At 39.9% G+C, this 18,309-nt stretch overlaps 1 pseudogene; it reads left to right on the plus strand.

Moving 5' to 3' along the window:
- Positions 1-355: 355 nt before the first annotated feature.
- On the plus strand, positions 356-1,806 carry LOC132045496 (uncharacterized; annotated as a pseudogene).
- Positions 1,807-18,309: the final 16,503 nt, after the last annotated feature.

An 18,309-nucleotide genomic window follows, 5' to 3' on the forward strand; every position in this document is an offset into this window, starting at 1 on the left:
GACGGCTGTTTCCGAAAGACCCTCGGCTCAATAGAAAGCATAAAAAGAGGTCAAACATGAATCAATATTTATATTCATGCTTTTAAAATAATATAGATAGATAGGTTTCATATTAGTATAAATAAGATGCTGCTAGCTATTCTCATAACCAGACATATTGTGGAGATTGTATGAATAAAATATTTTCCTTCAGAAACTAGGTTTTGTTTAGCGGCCCCGAATCCTATAGAAATTAGGATTTGTTTCTCACTATAAGTATCTCATCTTGGTGACATAACTCTCTATTGAAACTGAAGTTAGGTTCTGTTTAAATTATACTGTATAAGCTAAGCATAGAGGAAATTTGAGTGTTATAATGAAACGTCCACGAATATTGTGTGATTATAAAGGCGTTGATCTGTCTGAGGATATTATAATGGAGATATTGCGTTGTTTGCCTTCAAAATCACTAGCAAGGTTTAAATGTGTATCAAAGTGTTGGCAAAAATACATTGCTGATTGTCGTTCTCAACGATGGAGACCTCAACCTGATTTCATCGGTTTCCTTCATCAATCTTGGAAGACCCGTAAACGTTCTCAAATCCGTTTCTTCTCCGAATCAAACGAATCCAATAATAATCACATTGATTTTGGATGAGTCAGTGAATTTTCTTAGCAGGAGAGTGTATATTGTTGCATCATCCAACGGTTTTCTTCTTTGCACTAAACATCGAAAAAATACAATGGCTTATTATGTTTACAATCCTGCCACTAGGCAACATCTGGCTCTCCCCAAAACTTTACTCTGCATGAATGATGACCTAGCTGTTGGATTCATTTGTAACGTAGATGATCGTAATAAAGATGTCATCTCATTTACTATAGTTCGTTATCAGGGGCGGATCCAGGATTTTCATCCAGGGTGTTCGGAAAAAAAAAGAAGCTAAATATACTTAATGTAATTTTTTGCCGAGGTGTTCGAAGTTAATATATGCACATAAATACAGAAAATTTACCCTATATATACACTGTAATTTTTTGCCGAGGGTGTTCGGGTGAACACCCTCGGTTGGCTGTGCATCCGCCACTGTTCGTTATGAAATACCTCGCCATTGGGGTGAGTTACAATACGGTGTAGCAATTGAAAGTTTCTCTTCTGAGACTAATGTGTGGACTGACAATATTGTGGATCTTGATGAACCTCTTAGATACCTTTTTAATTGGAATTTGAAATCGAAATCTTCGTCATCATTGCCGTCAGCTGGTGTCATCGATAGAGTATTCTGTTGGCTTGATCAAGCTGGAACACGGATCACTGCTTATGATAGTGTCTACAATTGTTTCTGGGCTTTGGAATTGACTGAAGAGATGGAGCTTGCTTTGGAATTGACTGGGTCGTATAGAACCAGTTGTTTCCTTGGATTATCTGGTGGAGCTTTCTATTTTGCATTCAATTCCGGGGAAGGAATCACTGTGTGGAAACTCGAGAGCGATATTCGTTGTCGAGATGCAGTATGGGTCAAGAAGTATAGTGTGAATGTCGCCGCCACAGTTCTGCAGTGCCCGGAGGCGTTTGGGCTTGGAGGCGACACTCTTCGTGTAGAGGCTTTTGGACTTAAAGGCTCTCTTCATATCGACGTGCAGAACATGGTCATTCATCCTGTTTTTCCGCACATCTTTTATTTGGATGTAAGAGGCAAGGTTATTTCTTATGACTTGGAAACGGATATTGCAGAACTCGTGTATGATTTTAGAGAACCTTGGTGGAGAACACAGCACTACAAGTTATTTCCTTATGAGTGGCATCAATGGCCACGACTTCTGTAGACTATCAAGTAGTGATGTTGGGTATTACCTATTAATTTGTACTTCTTTTAGTGACAATTTCTGAGTATTCTATTATAATTTTGTCTGGACTTCTCTCTTTTCATTTCAGCTAAATCCTTGATTTGATTGTACTCTATTTTGAAAGTTCTAAAAGAAGAATTAGTCTAGAATAAGAGCCTTAGCTTCTCAACAATAATAAAACAGTAAGAGCTTAGCTTCTTTTTAGATTTCTACTACACGAGGACGTGGCTCGGAAATACACTCAGAAAGTTGGTTGAATGGATAGTAGGGAAAAGATTGATCATTTTTGTACAAACATCTTTCTCTGTCCATAAACTGTTGTGAAATGCTTTACTTGAGCCAAGGGTCAATTGGAAACAGCCTTTCTACCTCCACAAGGTAGGGATAAGGTTTGCGTACACCCTACCCTCCCTAGACCCCACCTGGAGGGTTACACTGGGTATGTTGTTGTTGAGTTTTATATCTCTCTGTTCATACCTTAGGCTTTTTGTCACTTGCCTAAAAGGTTGATAAGAAAGATCACATAAAATCCCGTCACACTATCCAAACCATAAACATTGTCTGTAGTACAATGAACATCAGGTTATCTGGTAGTACATTAACCAAATGAGTAGATCAGAGATCAGATTAGCTGAAAAGGCCCCTCAGCTCTTCCTCATTTATATTCTCTCCAAGTTTATCTTTAGCATTCTATTAAAACACTAAAAATAGATAAGTTGACACAGAAAAAACACAAACGATACTATACAAGGTGCATTAATCTTTAGAAAGAACACATACTGCACAAATGCTACATTTACTAGCCGTATAAAAGCATGAACTGTCCCAAAAATATCAGCAGTAACAGTTCAAAAAGATCACAGAAGCACATGTACAAAAAGATCATTAGGAAATACAGGTACTACTATACTGAAGGAAGTCTAGTTCAACCAGCAAAATGTAATATTGGCTTCAGATCCATGGGTTGTATTTGGAACATGTAGTGCATTCAACTTTTATCTCCTGTTAGAGTTGACGAAAGTTCCAATTTAGGCTGCGTGCAATATACCGTTGTAGACCGGTTCTTCCCTGGACCCCGCGCATAGCGGAACCGGGCTGCCATCCATTTTTCCATATATGTATTGTCTCGACTAAATTGGAATTCGGGCCGAAAATTGCCACATTGAGGGGTAAAGCACTCCCTAACAAAGACGACTTTATATTCAGGACTCGAACATGACTAGTTAAGGATGGAAAATACTTACCACTTCATCACAAATGGACATTAACAAATGTTTCAATCTAAATTTATAAGTTCACGACGTGTGTCTTTTAGATAAAGTTTCCGCTTAACCGCATTATTATGGGAAAATGATCAAATTTACCACTTCACTTTCAGATATTGTCTATATTTAACCTCTGTTATACTATCCGACCAAATTTATCCCAACTGTTATACTATCCAGTCAACTTTACCCCTAATACTAGGAAACCTTTTAAAACACCTCCAACTAAGGGCGGGTGTTCGGTTCTTTGGTTCGATTTTTTCAAACTTCGGTTCGGCTATTTCGGTTTCAGTTTTTTGAAGGTGGACACCGAACACCGAACCCAACTAGTTCGGTTCGATTCGGTTTCGATTTTTTTAAGTTCGGTTCGGTTCTGTTTCAGTTTTTTCAATTCGGGTTTTTTTATATGATATTAGAAGCGATTCCATTTACACTAATTCATATTCTCAAAAGCAATAAAACATAAAACTGATAAATTGAAATCAAAATCAAACAAACAAGATACACAAGAATAAAAAACCATAACTATGATATAGGATTACTAGGTGTTATATACATATAGTAAGAATAATTAAGAAAACACATAAAGGACATACATTAATCCTAAAGAGACATCCTAGTCACCTTCCTTTGTTAAGGATATTACAATTGAGTTTTTTTTTGCTTAAACTTAATGGGGCTGGATTATTTTAATTTTTTTGGGTAATGTATTAAATTTCGGTTTAAACCGAAACACCGAAGAAACTAACTCTAAAAACTGAACACCGAAGTTTCTGAAAACGTAAACCGAAACCGAACCGAAAAACCGAATTAATTCTGTTCGGTCCGATTTTTCGATTTTCGGTATTTATGCCCAGTCCTACCTCCAACAGTAACGACAACCCCATTCGTTAACTTAATATTTACACATATTGAATTATGTATTATTTATGAAATGAACCCAAAAGGGGCTTTAAACATATTTGGTCGATCGTTGGAGCAAAAATAATTAACAGTCGCTAGTCAATTATACACTAATTATTAATAAAACATACTCCCTCCGTTTTAATTTATGTGAACCCATTTGACTGGACACGACATTTAAGAAAGAGCGAAGACTTTTAAAACTTATGATTCAAAATAAATCTTTGAATATATGTGTGGCTGCAAATCATTTGATAAAGTAAATTTATTTTCAAATTAGGAAAGAGATTATTCATTTTGGCATGGACTAAAAAAAAATAGGTTCACATAAATTGAAACTGAGGGAGTATATTGTTGGGAAGAAACAAGCAATAACCAAATTGCACGACGAGGTAACAGTGGAAGAAATACCCAAGTCGAAACTTCCCACGCTATTTGAACCAAGAGAAGACAATAAACACTAGCACAAACGAAAATCCAGGCAACAGCTATACCAACAATAAAATAGCAAAGCAAGCAAAAATAAATCGAATGGAAGAGACACCAAATTTACGTGGTAAAACCCCTTCAAGGTGAAGAGGAAACATCCACGGGACCTCCGGCCCACAAAAGAGAGAGATAAATAACAAGAGTTACAACAATGTTCTCCAAATGGCTACAACAACAAAGCCAAGTACGGAGCAACAATACATAAAAGATAGCACCAAAACTAGCGAAGAAAGGAGAGAAATCACCCCCAAAAACGAGCTACTGTTCGTACTCAAAAACTAGAGCTACAGACTACAAAATCCGATCTTCACCGTTGAAATCGAAGAACCAGATGTTGAGAACCCTCAGTTCAAATTTCAGCACGATCCAACGGTTTACGAATCAGGAAACACAATTTAAAGCGGACTGCTGTAGCAAAAAATTTCTGGACGAAAATCTGCTTTCTCTCTCACGTTTTTCTCTCTATATGGCTGCTATGAATTCACTTTTGTGTTGTAAAATAAGACCTAAATTGATCCTATATATAGAGAAATTTTTGGGCAAAAATGGTCTGGTCCAAATTGGATTGGGTTTTATTAATCCAATTCCACATAGGAAGGGAAAACCCAAAAACCTAACAATTCTCCCCCTCCCGACTATGTGGAGAAAACCGCCATCCCGGCAATCAAGCAACACTCTTCAAACTTCCCTCTTGGCAAAGCTTTAGTCAACATATCCGAACCATTATCATCGGTGAATCTTCTCAAGTTCAAGCAACGTAGAATCCAACACATCTCTAATCCAATCGATGGTATCTCACATCAATATGTTTCGACCTACCATGAAATGTAGAGTTCTTGCCAAGATGAATAGCACTTTGGTATCCACAATAAAGCACATACCTCTCTTGAGCAAAGCCAAGTTCCTCTATAAATCTCTTCATCGAAGCAACTCTTTACAAGCTTCTTAAGCCGAAAACGAATAAGCTCGGCACAGTAGTAGATAGAGTAACACATTTTGCAACCTAGATTGCCAAGACACAACTCCCCGCATAAGTAATCAAGTAGCGAAGTAGACTTACGAGTATCAATATCACCGGCCATATACGAATCAATTGTAACCACAAAGAATAGGCTTTCGTCCCAAAACACAAACTCAGACTAGAAGTGCCACAAAGATATCTCATAATCCACTTACGCATTCCAATGCTCTCTTCCCGGATTAGAAAGAAAACGGTCGACAACCCCAACGGCATGAGCAATATCAGGTCTTGTACAAATCATCGCATACATCAGACTGCCAACGGCTGAAGCATAAGGAACTTTCTTCATATCTTCCTTCTCACTATCACTGGAAAGACACTGCTTCATGCTTAATTTGAAGTGCATAGCTAAAGGTGTTTTGACAACCTTAGCTTTATCCATGTTGAACCTGCGAAGTACTTTCTGAATGTACTTCTCTTGTGATAACCACAACTTCTTGGCCTTTCTGTCACGAATAATCTGCATGCTAAGAATTGTTGACACCCAATTTTGTCCTGTCTTCCCCAAAATATCTATTTATGCTCATAATATTGTTGGCAATTTAAAAAATAATTATTTGTATTTTACTATAATTATTAACTTTTATTAATACCGGCATTTTTATTATCCTGTTGTAGTCACTACTGTTATTATCTTTTATTTTATTACTGATACTGCTACCACTATTATTTTTATCATTATCATTATTATTATTATTATCATTGTTATTTTATTATTACCGGTATTATGGTAATCCGCGTTTGTCATTTCGGCATTTTTAACAGCTTATGCACACGCACCGCATTTATTTTCTCGCAATTAAATAATAACGTTTACTTACTGTTGAATTTCAAATATATTATCGCACGGCTATTACGACGTCATTTTATTTTATCTGAGTACTAATAAATACATACTTTTATATGAGATAATATTTTAACACGCGCTAGTATATAATTAACTGAAAATAGGTCTTCACTTAAATCCAGAAGCCCAAATTATTTCTTTCATTCATTAAACCTCAAATCTAGACCCAATTAACAGCAATATTTTTGGACCAGCCCATATTTCAGTCCATACCCGGATGAACCAACCCAGCCCATTATCTAAACCTACCCAGCCCACCACCCTCACCCGACCCGGTTCGTTTCAAAAAAGCACCATTCGCCGCACACCCCCCAGCGCCTCTCTTTCTTTTCCTCCCCATTTTTGGCAAAACCTTACCCTTTCTTTAAGCCATGGACAGATTTGTCCCCCCCGTTTTCGTGCAAACTTCGAACATCCACCAGAGCCTTAAAACCTGTCCAGCTCCCTTTTTCTTTCGTGAACAGCCCTGCGGACGACAGAGCCAAGTTTGGCTCCATCTTCATTCTTGGAAAGTTGACTTTCACATCTAAAAAAAACAGAAAAGATCCGTCCCTTTTGAGACAAAATTGAAGCAAATCACGTGAAGGGAGCTTCAACGTTCAGATCTACACGGGTTTGACTCGATTTTGAACTTAGAATTCAAACTCCCGCCCATCGAATCCCTAGAGGTTCGACCCTGCTATAAATACTCGCTTCAAGTTCCGTTTTAGGGGGGAATTTTCAGCCACCTCGATCTCTCTATAAAAAAAAATAAAAAAAATAAAAAGAGAAAAAGAAAAAAGAAATCGAAGCTGTCACCCGTGCTAAAAAAAAAAGGGGAAACTAAATTCCTGGTCGGCTTCTCTTCTCTTGCTTTTACGGAATTCGCTGTTTGCTATTATTTTTCGCATACAAGTTTGCTTCGGATTCGAGTGTAGATCCGAGACCCCGCACCCTATTCGCTGCACTCAAAAAAGGCAAGCAACCCTCCCTTAATTAGCTTAATTTCGGTTTTGGTAATTACTAGGTGTCTATGTGTTCATATGTGTTTGTCGCTTCAGTTGATTTAATTTCAAGTTTTGGTAGTTTAGTAGCGTTATACAAATTCCCATGTTAAATTGGTTTAACCTGCTTAAATAAGTACGTTTAGCAGTGAAATATATTTGTATATTAGCCTTAGTCCAGTTTTTTTTTTTTTTTCAGTTAAAGATGCCTGAGGAGTTAGTTAATTTTTAACATACTTTAACTGAGCATAAGGTGTTAGCTTTATCAGTTTGATTTCGGTTCTTATCCCGCTAAGCATCTTGACATTGTTGAATCCCCTGTGGCTGATTGTTTTGTTGTTTGCATTATAATAAGTCTTCATTCATGTTTAGTTAATAAATAATCCGTCTTCATTTCAGTAACTGGCTAATCATGTTTAGCTTTGATTAATCATGTCTATTCGACGCGAATGTTTGGTCTGCTAATCAGCAATTGCCTAGCTATATACATGCCATCTTCAATCTAAACCGAAGTTGGTTAGTTAAGCTTAAACTAGCTTAGGAGGGTTCTATATAAATCAAATACATCTCTATGTTCATTTAAACTGACTTGTAGGCTTAAATGATTGATAATGCATGTTCAAATGGTTTACGGCCTACTTGACTATATCGTGCACCCTTCATTCGAATAAAATCACATGTCTAGCTAAGAGTTTCATTTAACAGAATTGAGTATGTTTCATGAGCGTAGCATATGCGTATAGCTTATTGTCACACCGCATTTTAACCGGGTTAATTCAGAGTACAACATATTGGTAATTCCTAACTTGCTTGTTTTAAGGAGTCGCCACCTAATTGATTTTAAGGTGAATTAGGGCACCTAATTATTAACTAAGGTAAAACTAACTAAACCTCCGTTAATAGTCTGCTTAACCAGTGTGATTCTAGGTAAGGGTTCTATATTATCCTAAAGGGAAGGGGTTAGGCATCCTTTAGAATCCGTTAACTTACGGTTATCCGGCTAAACTTAGGTTAATTAATTAAGGCTAAAGATGCGAATGCAGTGTTTGAATTTTAAGAAAACGGTTAAGAGATATTGCTAAGATTTTAAAAGAAAATGTGATGATATCGTGTAAAATAAAAATTTACAGAAAATAATAATTTGCATAAAAGATGAGTTTAACTGCTATTTTAGAATAAGACTTATAAAAATTTTGCTTAGACTTTAGGTGAGAGCAATAATGATGCTATTTAAGATAATGCCTATAAAAATATAGTAACTTGCATAAAAGAAGATTTTAAATCTTTGTTTAAAATAAAGCTTATAAATGTTGCTATTGCTTCAAAGGAAGTATAATAATGCTAAAATAAAATTTGCAAAATATGATAATTTGCATATAAATAAAAGAAAATGCGAGTTTATGCAATATTTTAATAAATATGAAACAACTCAAATGATGAGGTATTAATTGATTTTTGCAATTTAAAACAAAACATAAAAAATAGCTAACGTGAGCTTTCTTCGTCCTTTTATTAACTATACTTTAAACACATGCATAATTAACTAAAAACTTGAAAAGTTATTTATAAAACATATTTGAGTTTATATTTGCGTATTAGTGACGTTTTAAAATGTATATGATAGTAAAGATAAAATATAATTCCTTTTTAAAATATAAAGTCATGCCATTTTGCAAATCAAGTATTCTGAAAATAAATATTAGACATTTTTAACATGAAAAGAAGAAAGTGAAAACTTATGGAATTAATTTTAGTCTTCCTTAAACTAACTACCCACTGCTAAAACCAAACTACTGATTCATTAGGATTCATCTAAGTTAAGGAAAAATAAGATAAGGTTAGTCATACAAAGCAAATCAACATATACAACAATAAAATAAGATAGAGGAGAAGAAAATTTAATGGATCTGGCCCATTTCTAGGCCCAACTACTGCGAACTATTCATACTGTTGGGTTTTGGCCCAATAGATTTCCTTTATATATTCCGCGGATTGAGGCTCTTGTATGGGCCTTGACCCAAAATCATTTTATATAGCTGATGGGGCTGACTCGAGAGAGAAATGATGCTGGGCTTTTAGCCCAAAAAGCCAATGCGGAGAGAAAACGAGTCCCTCGGACCCGTATGCGAGGCTACGGGATATTCAGCAAGATGATCTGCTATTGCCTGCCCTTTGATAGCCTTTTGGGTGACATACACAATATCGAACTCACTTAGCAAGATTTGCCATTTGGCCAACTTCCCAGTAGGCATGGGCTTCTGAAAGATATACTTGAGCGGATCCATCCTTGAGATGAGATAAGTAGTGTATGCAGACAGGTAATGTCTCAACTTTTGTGCAACCCAAGTCAGAGAACAGCAGGTGCGTTCCAACAAAGTATAGCGGGCCTCATAAGGTGTGAACTTCTTGGGGTGCAATGTATTAAAAGAATTTCGGCATAGATCAAGTGATCCCCCTTCAGGCTGATATGAGTGGTGCCGAAATTCTTTTTGGGCCAGACTTCAGAGTGCCCAGGGCTGGTCAGATTCTCGAAGAATGGATTGATATTAATCAAATAAGTATTGGGGGGTGGACCGGCGAGGTACCCCGAATATCATGCATGGCTTCAAGAAGACAATGGAAAGCATGCAGCCTAGCCCGGAGGGTGAGCCGTGCCTCGAGGATATCGGGAAGAGGATAAGGCATGCTCGATTGGGGACGATGGTTGTCACTCCCGAGATGTGGGCTCAAATGGCAAATATAATGCAATATTTGGGGGAATGCGGGAGCGGGTCCTAGCAATGATGGGGCGTCATCTTCATTTCCCACCGAGCGTGATCGAGTGCAAAGATCTAGGCCAAGTCTTAGGATTGTTTTACATTATGCCACTTTCGGATGTATTACTGACTCTTTAATGTATCCGCTTTGGATATCGCAATGAAACTTGGCCTTTTATTTCCTTAAACTCAAGTGTCTCGATTTAATGGCTTGGATCACTCTATCACAATCTCGAATATTTGGCGTTAGGCCACTACGCACAAAAGAGGTCCGTGCATAATAGGTCGTGTGGAGTTTGCTTTATCTCCCTTTTGCTATCACAATATGTGCTTTGTTTTCTATGCAATATGTGCTGTTTGCTATGCAATATGTGTTTCTTGCATTGTTGTTGTTGGCTCAATATTCGCATTATTTTCAGCAGCAATCATTCGCACTATACTAACGCAATTTTCTTCGTTTTTGAAGGTTTTCTTTTATTTTGATTATTTCCCCAAAGGTTGATTCGTGTTGACTGCAAGCTGGCAGACCACCCGTACTTTACAAGATCAAAGAAACGAGCATTCAGCAATATGAATGATTCAGGGGCATCCGAACAGAATGACTTGGGACTTGTCGCCCTTCCGAGAGACGAACCCGAAGCCTCGGGAGGAGGGAACGACGAACTCATTGCCAGTGCGCAAACAAATAGCCAATATGCAAACTGAGATTGAGCGACTGCGAAACCTTACCAATCTGTCCATCACCCTCAATACCCCTCAAAGAACAAATGCGACGCTTCCACCATCCTTTTCACCTGTTGACTCGCCCGCTCCTCAGCCCGCCCCTACAAACCCTCCGCTTTACACATGCCATCCAAATACTACCGATTCACAACAAACCGACCCGGAACAAACCATCTCACAACAATCAAACCCACAACCAACCATTCCACCACCAATCCGCCCGCAACAAACCATCCGCCACAAACCACCCCGCAGCAAACCAACATGCAACAAACCATCTCGCAACCGAATGACCCGCAAAAAGCCAACCCCCAGCCAATTAACTTCCAACAAACCAATCCGCCACCCTTCACCACTCCTTACATTCCTCAGCCCACAGTTACCCAAAACTACCAAGCAGCTCAACACATACCGTTGGCACACACCGCTAGCCATAATACGCAGTATGTGCCACCAGTATATGTAGCAGAGGCTCAACCATTTACTACTCAGTTGCAGGCTGTGCAGCATCCAGAGCTTGACCCTTATGAGGAGATGGAAAGGGAAGCTAGGGCAAGAGCGGATGAGAATATGGCAAAAGAAATCCGTAGTCTGAAGGAAGCATTCAGAAGCGGAGGGTTTGTAGGGGCGGGCTGAGGAGCGGGCGAGTCAACAGGTGAAAAGGATGGTGGAAGCGTCGCATTTGTTCTTTGAGGGGTATTGAGGGTGATGGACAGATTGGTAAGGTTTCGCAGTCGCTCGATCTCAGTTTGCATATTGGCTATTTGCTGCACCAGTTGGGCAATGAGTTCGTCGTTCCCTCCTTCCGAGGCTTCGGGTTCGTCTCTCGGAAGGGCGACAAGTCCCAAGTCATTCTGTTTGGATGCCCCTGAATCATTCATATTGCTGAATGCTCGTTTTTTTGATCTTGTAAAGTACGGGTGGTCTGCCAGCTTGCAGTCAACACGAATCAACCTTTGGGGAAATAATCAAAATAAAAGAAAACCTTCAAAAATGAAGAAAATTGCGTTAGTATAGTGCGAATATTGATCCAACAACAACGATGCAAGAAACACATATTGCATAGCAAACAACACATATTGCATAGAAAACAAAGCACATATTGTGATAGCAAAAGGGAGATAAAGCAAACTCCACACGACCTATTATGCACGGACCTCTTTTGTGCCAGAGGTGGGCCTAACGCCAAATATTCGAGATTGTGGTAGAGTGATCCAAGCCATTAAATCGAGACACTTGAGTTTAAGGAAATAAAAGGCCAAGTTTCATTGCGATATCCAAAGCGGATACATTAAAGAGTCAGTAATACATCCGAAAGTGGCATAATGTAAAACAATCCTAAGACTTGGCCTAGATCTTTGCACTTGATCACGCTGGCGGTGGAAATGAAGATGACGCCCCATCATTGCTAGGACCCGCTCCCGCATTCCCCAAATATTGCATTATATTTGCCATTTGAGCCCACATCTCGGGAGTGACAACCATCGTCCCCAATCGAGCATGCCTTATCCTCTTCCCGATATCCTCGAGGCCTGGCTCACCCTCTGGGCTAGGCTCTATGTTTCCATTGTCTTCTTGAAGCCATGCATGATATTCTGGGGTACCTCCTGCCGGTCCAGCCCCAATACTTATTGGATTAATATCAATCCATTCTTCGAGAATCTGACCAGCCCTGGGCACTCTGAAGTCTGGCCCAAAAAGAATTTCGGCACCACTCATATCAGCCTGAAGGGGGATCACTTGATCTATGCCGAACTGTCGGAGTACGCGTCTTTGGAGAGTATGGCTGGAGGCCTTTCAACCCAATAAGCTCAATATAGTACAGTCTTCTACCTCTTATGTAAGCTGCGGTACGTGATAGCAAAGGGTATTTCCATTGGATCTGATCGCCAGTTCGGGAAGCCAAAAACTCATACCAATCATTAGTGCTAACTGGATATATAAACGGTTTCGTCCTTTTATAAAAACTGATGATCTTGTTCGAATCACTGAAGCATATGTCTGCCATGTTTGGGCGTTGGTAAAAATGTTCTATCGCCCACATCTGTAGGAGAAGATTGCAGCCTTCAAAGAAATTTGTTTCACCTCTTTTGCACTTACCCAGGGCTCGAAATATCTCCGCCAAAATCATAGGAACCAAGGTGAGTTGTGCCCCATCAACTCCTTCAAAAAGCGCTCGAGCCACGGAACATACAAGTGCTGATTCTCCCGTACGCACGTGGGAACACCAAAGTCCCAAGCAAGGCAACAGCGAATACAATGGGGCGTCTAACTTGCCAGTGGGCGGGAGTGCATATGAATTCCTTCTTGAACAGCGCGTATCCATCCGGATGCCCATACCTTTCGTACAAATAATCCAAAGAAACCCAGTTATTTTCAAAGCATCGAAGTTCCTTGGTATTTTTCAAACCCAAATAGCGGAGAAATTTCTTTCCCGATTGACTGTGCGGGATAATCTGACCTCTCCCTTGGTATTTTAAATCGGTAAAATAGCTGATTTCTTCCAACGTGGGTGCGAGCTCGAAGTCCTTAAATTTGAAAACCACACGACTGGGGTCCCAAAATTGAAGCAAAGCTCTTACTATGTGCTTGTCTGGGGTTATCTGGAGCAAGGAAGGTAGGAACTTTAACATCCGGGTGACTGCCAATCTACTACCCAAGTCTAAATCTTCCCACCATACTCTCAGTTTGCTCGGAACGCCACCGACCATCTTAATTTTGGGAATCTGCGGGACGAAATCCATCCTACAAAAAGAAACAAACAGAATGATTTTCCAAACTCGACGTGTTGCGATTAGGCTTGGATCCTTCTATCACTATCACGTTACACATAACATGCTTGTCGGTCGTTGGGTTATGAAACCCGTCGACAATTTGGTAGGTTTCCTAATTGTGGAACCGATACCTAGGATCGACCCACCTAAGGCTTATGCATGCATGACTTAAATGGAATGGGTGGCATAGCTCTATCCTGAGTTTTCTAAGATTTGGGCTTTACTAGACGCAAGGTTCCCGAGGGGACTACTCGAGTGAGAAGGCTACGCGGTCACCAGAATTTGGACACCCCGCGCATGCGCCAACTCTCCTAAAATTTGGATTTTTGAAAAATTTTGCGGGTGCGCAAAACACACCTCGCGTGTACGTGTGCTAGTGTGAGTTTTCCAGAAATGGAGGAAATATGAGCGGAATGCCAGTTTAGGGAAAGCAATAACAAATAATTACAACAAATAACTACAACAAATACAGAAATTGCCACATAAGAGCACACAAAAGGAATAACCAAATTTAATTAACCTAAGTTGTTATGGTTAAGAACCTAAGGTCCCCAGCGGAGTCGCTAAGCTGTCACACCGCATTTTAACCGGGTTAATTCAGAGTACAACATATTGGTAATTCCTAACTTGCTTGTTTTAAGGAGTCGCCACCTAATTGATTTTAAGGTGAATTAGGGCACCTAATTATTAACTAAGGTAAAACTAACTAAACCTCCGTTAATAGTCTGCTTAACCAGTGTGATTCTAGGTAAGGGTTCTATATTATCCTAAAGGGAAGGGGTTAGGCATCCTTTAGAATCCGTTAACTTACGGTTATCCGGCCAAACTTAGGTTAATTAATTAAGGCTAAAGATGCGAATGCAGTGCTTGAATTTTAAGAAAACGGTTAAGAGATATTGCTAAGATTTTAAAAGAAAATGTGATGATATCGTGTAAAATAAAAATTTACAGAAAATAATAATTTGCATAAAAGATGAGTTTAACCGCTATTTTAGAATAAGACTTATAAAAGCTGCTTAGACTTTAGGTGAGAGCAATAATGATGCTATTTAAAATAATGCCTATAAAAATATAGTAACTTGCATAAAAGAAGATTTTAAATGCTGTTTAAAATAAAGCTTATAAATGTTGCTATTGCTTCAAAGGGAAGTATAATAATGCTAAAATAAAATTTGCAAAATATGATAATTTGCATATAAATAAAAGAAAATGCGAGTTTATGCAATATTTTAATAAATATCTGAAACAACTCAAATGATGAGGTATTAATTGATTTTTGCAATTTAAAACAAAACATAAAAATAGCTAACGTGAGCTTTCTTCGTCCTTTTATTAACTATACTTTAAACACATGCGTAATTAACTCAAAACTTGAAAAGTTATTTATAAAACATATTTGAGTTTATATTTGCGTATTAGTGACGTTTTAAAATGTATATGATAGTAAAGATAAAATATAATTCCTTTTACTTAAAATATAAAGTCATGCCATTTTGCAAATCAATTATTCTGAAAATAAATATTAGACATTTTTAACATGAAAAGAAGAAAGTGAAAACTTATGGAATTAATTTTAGTCTTCCTTAAACTAACTACCCACTGCTAAAACTAAACTACTGATTCATTAGGATTCATCTAAGTTAAGGAAAAATAAGATAAGGTTAGTCATACAAAGCAAATCAACATATACAACAATAAAATAAGATAGAGGAGAAGAAAATTTAATGGATCTGGCCCATTTCTAGGCCAGATCCGCCCGCAACAAACCATCCCGCCACAAACCACCCCGCAACAAATCAACATACAACAAACCATCCCGCAACCAAATGACCCGCAAAAAGCCAACCCCCAGCCAATTAACTTCCAACAAACCAATCCGCCACCCTTCACCACTCCTTACATTCCTCGACCACGTTACCCAAAACTACCAAGCGGGCACCAACACATACCGTTGGCACACACCGCTAGCCATAATACGCAATACGTGCCATTAAAGATATGTAGCAGAGGCTCAACCATTTACTACTCAGTTGCAGCAGTCGCGGCATCAAAGAGCCGACAGCGCGGGGAGATGGAAAGGAAGCTAGGGCAAGAGCGGACGAGAATATGGCAAAAGAAATCCGTAGTCCGAAGGAAGCATTCGTAAGCATCCAAACCCACAAGGGATGCGAAGGACTTGAATACGAGGATTTGTGTATCCATCCCGACATCGAGTTACCCATCGGATATAAGGTGCCGAAATTTGATATGTTCGACTAAAAGGAAATCCTCGGGCCCACTTGAGATCGTCCGTGATAAGCTTGTTGGAGTGGGGAAAGATCAAGCTATCGAGGATGGTTCTCGTTCATAAGGAGTCCGACAGAGAAGACTTTGATTGGTACACGTGCCAAGATCCGCGTAAATGGCGTAGTTGGGAGAAATGGCACAAGAATTCATGGATAGGTTCGGAGTTTAACACCGAAATGGTCCCGGCATGCATTTTTTCACGAAGCCGGAAAGGAAGTCCACGTAAAACTTTCGGAGAGTATGCTGTGCGATGGAGGGCGTAGCTCAGCGTAAAGGTCCGTGCCCCCAGATGGCCGAAAGTGAAATGACGACGCTTTTGTACAATCTTTAAAAGATGCAACATACTATGAAAGGCCGATAAACGTACAGCGTGTTTTCTCGAAGTTATCGAATGGGAGATTTTTAGAAGAAGGTATCAAGATTAGGGAGAATCACGAATTTAGTACTTTGCAAAAGCCGAGTAGAGCGACTCAATCGATGCAATTAAGAAGAAGAAAGACGGAGTGTCCGCGGTCACGACCATCCAGAACGACCAAACCGTATGTTAACCTACCAATACCCTTCCTCCCGGCCCGCATATTACGGCCCAATACACTCAAACCCCTCAGCCCTACTACCAGCCTCCACCCGCTCCCTATCCTATTTACCACACCCAGCCAACATATTGTCCACCTCGAGCACCCGCCTATCAAAACCCATCACGATACCAACCAACCTACTCGTCTCAACCACAATACCAACCGCAAAACCGTCCACAAAAGCACCCGTACCTCGCCCAAACTTCGAAAGAAAACCCGCCAAAACTTATACACCATTAGCCGAACCTTTAGCCCAATTGTACGAAAGATTGAGAACCGCCGGGATACTCCAACCATTCGCGGAGAGTTCCTAACCCCTTCCCGACGGTATGACGGATCTACACCGTGCGTATCACTCGGGGAGTTGCCGGACACGATACCGAAAATTGCTTTACTCTTAAGGATAAAATCGAGGCGCCGATCAAAGAAGGAGTCATCCATTTCAAAGGGCTCCCCCCAAATATAAATGACAATCACTCCGCCTAATCATGGCGACGCAAATGTGAACATGATCGCCATTGATGAAGAATGTAATTTGGAAGGACTATTTATCGATCAAAAGAGAGGAAAAGGTTGAATCATCACCCTTTATCGCTCCCGTAATTACCGTTCAAGTGAGGGCACCGATTGAAGGGAAATACTCACTTCCCCGCCCTAAGATCACCGCCTTAGTTGCTCGAGACCCCGGTTTGTCAATACCAAAGCGGTTCCTTGGAATTACTCGGCGGATGAAAAGAACAAAGGAAAAGCAACCGGTGGTAGTAGCGCGTGTTTTGCCGGGATGACAAGATCCGGGCGTGTTATGCCCCGAAGAAGTAGCACGAGGAGCACCAAAGCAAAGAAAATGGCCAAAAGAAAACTCGCGACCGAGGGCCGAGGTTGAAGAGTTTTGGAGGAAAATGCCAACCAAGGATTATTCGTGGTGGAACAGTCAAGAAAACTCCACCCCAAATTTCCTTATTGTCGTTGTTGATGAGTTCCGAAACCCATAGGAACGCTTTGGGCGAAGGTACTGATCGAAGCTTACGTTCCGGTGAGACCTCGGCGAGAAATTTTCCCATGATTGGAGAAATTCTCAAGCCCACAAGGTCTCTTTTCATGAGGATGAGTTGCCACCGAAGGTTTGGGACACAACAAGGCTTTGAACATCACAATCAAATGCGAGAGACAAGTTCATTTCTAAAGTGTTGATTGATGGGGGTTCAAATCGTTAACATATGTCCCATCGTTACTCTCCGAGCTTTAGGGATTGATGTCGAGAAGCTTCGTGACCTACCAAAGCAAGAGTCAAGGGTTTCGATGGAGCCCAGAGAGGTGTCGTGGGAGAGATTGACTTGGCATTGGAGATTGGACCTGTGGAGTTCATGGTGGAATTCCAAGTAATGGATATATCTGCTGGCTACAATTTGTTGATAGGAAGGCCATGGATTCACATGGTTTGGTGCGCTTCCCTCTACCTTGCATCAAAGTTTGAAGTTTGTTTGGAACCGTGAAGAAGTTGTGATCCATGGAGAGGGCAACAATTCGATCTATCCCGAGAATGCAATTCCCCTTATCGAGAGTGTAGAAAGGCCGGATCACCGTTTTCCATATTAAGGAAACCGTGTGTACCACTCAAGGTGAAAAGATAAAGTTGCCACGTGTGCTTATGATGGTAGCTTGGGAAATGTTGAAGAATGGTTTTAAGCCTGGTCGGGGTCTTGGAGTGAACTTGCATGGAATAGTAGAACCAGTTCAGTCTGCCGTCGTAAGGATACTTTTGGTCTTGGATACGAGCCCACTCCTGAAGAAGTTTCACTGGCTAGTCTCAGAAGGAAAGATGATATTCCCTTGCCAAAGCCTGTTCCGCTCATGAAT

The sequence above is a fragment of the Lycium ferocissimum genome, unplaced genomic scaffold (assembly GCF_029784015.1).
Source record: "Lycium ferocissimum isolate CSIRO_LF1 unplaced genomic scaffold, AGI_CSIRO_Lferr_CH_V1 ctg6772, whole genome shotgun sequence".
Lineage (NCBI taxonomy): Eukaryota > Viridiplantae > Streptophyta > Magnoliopsida > Solanales > Solanaceae > Lycium > Lycium ferocissimum.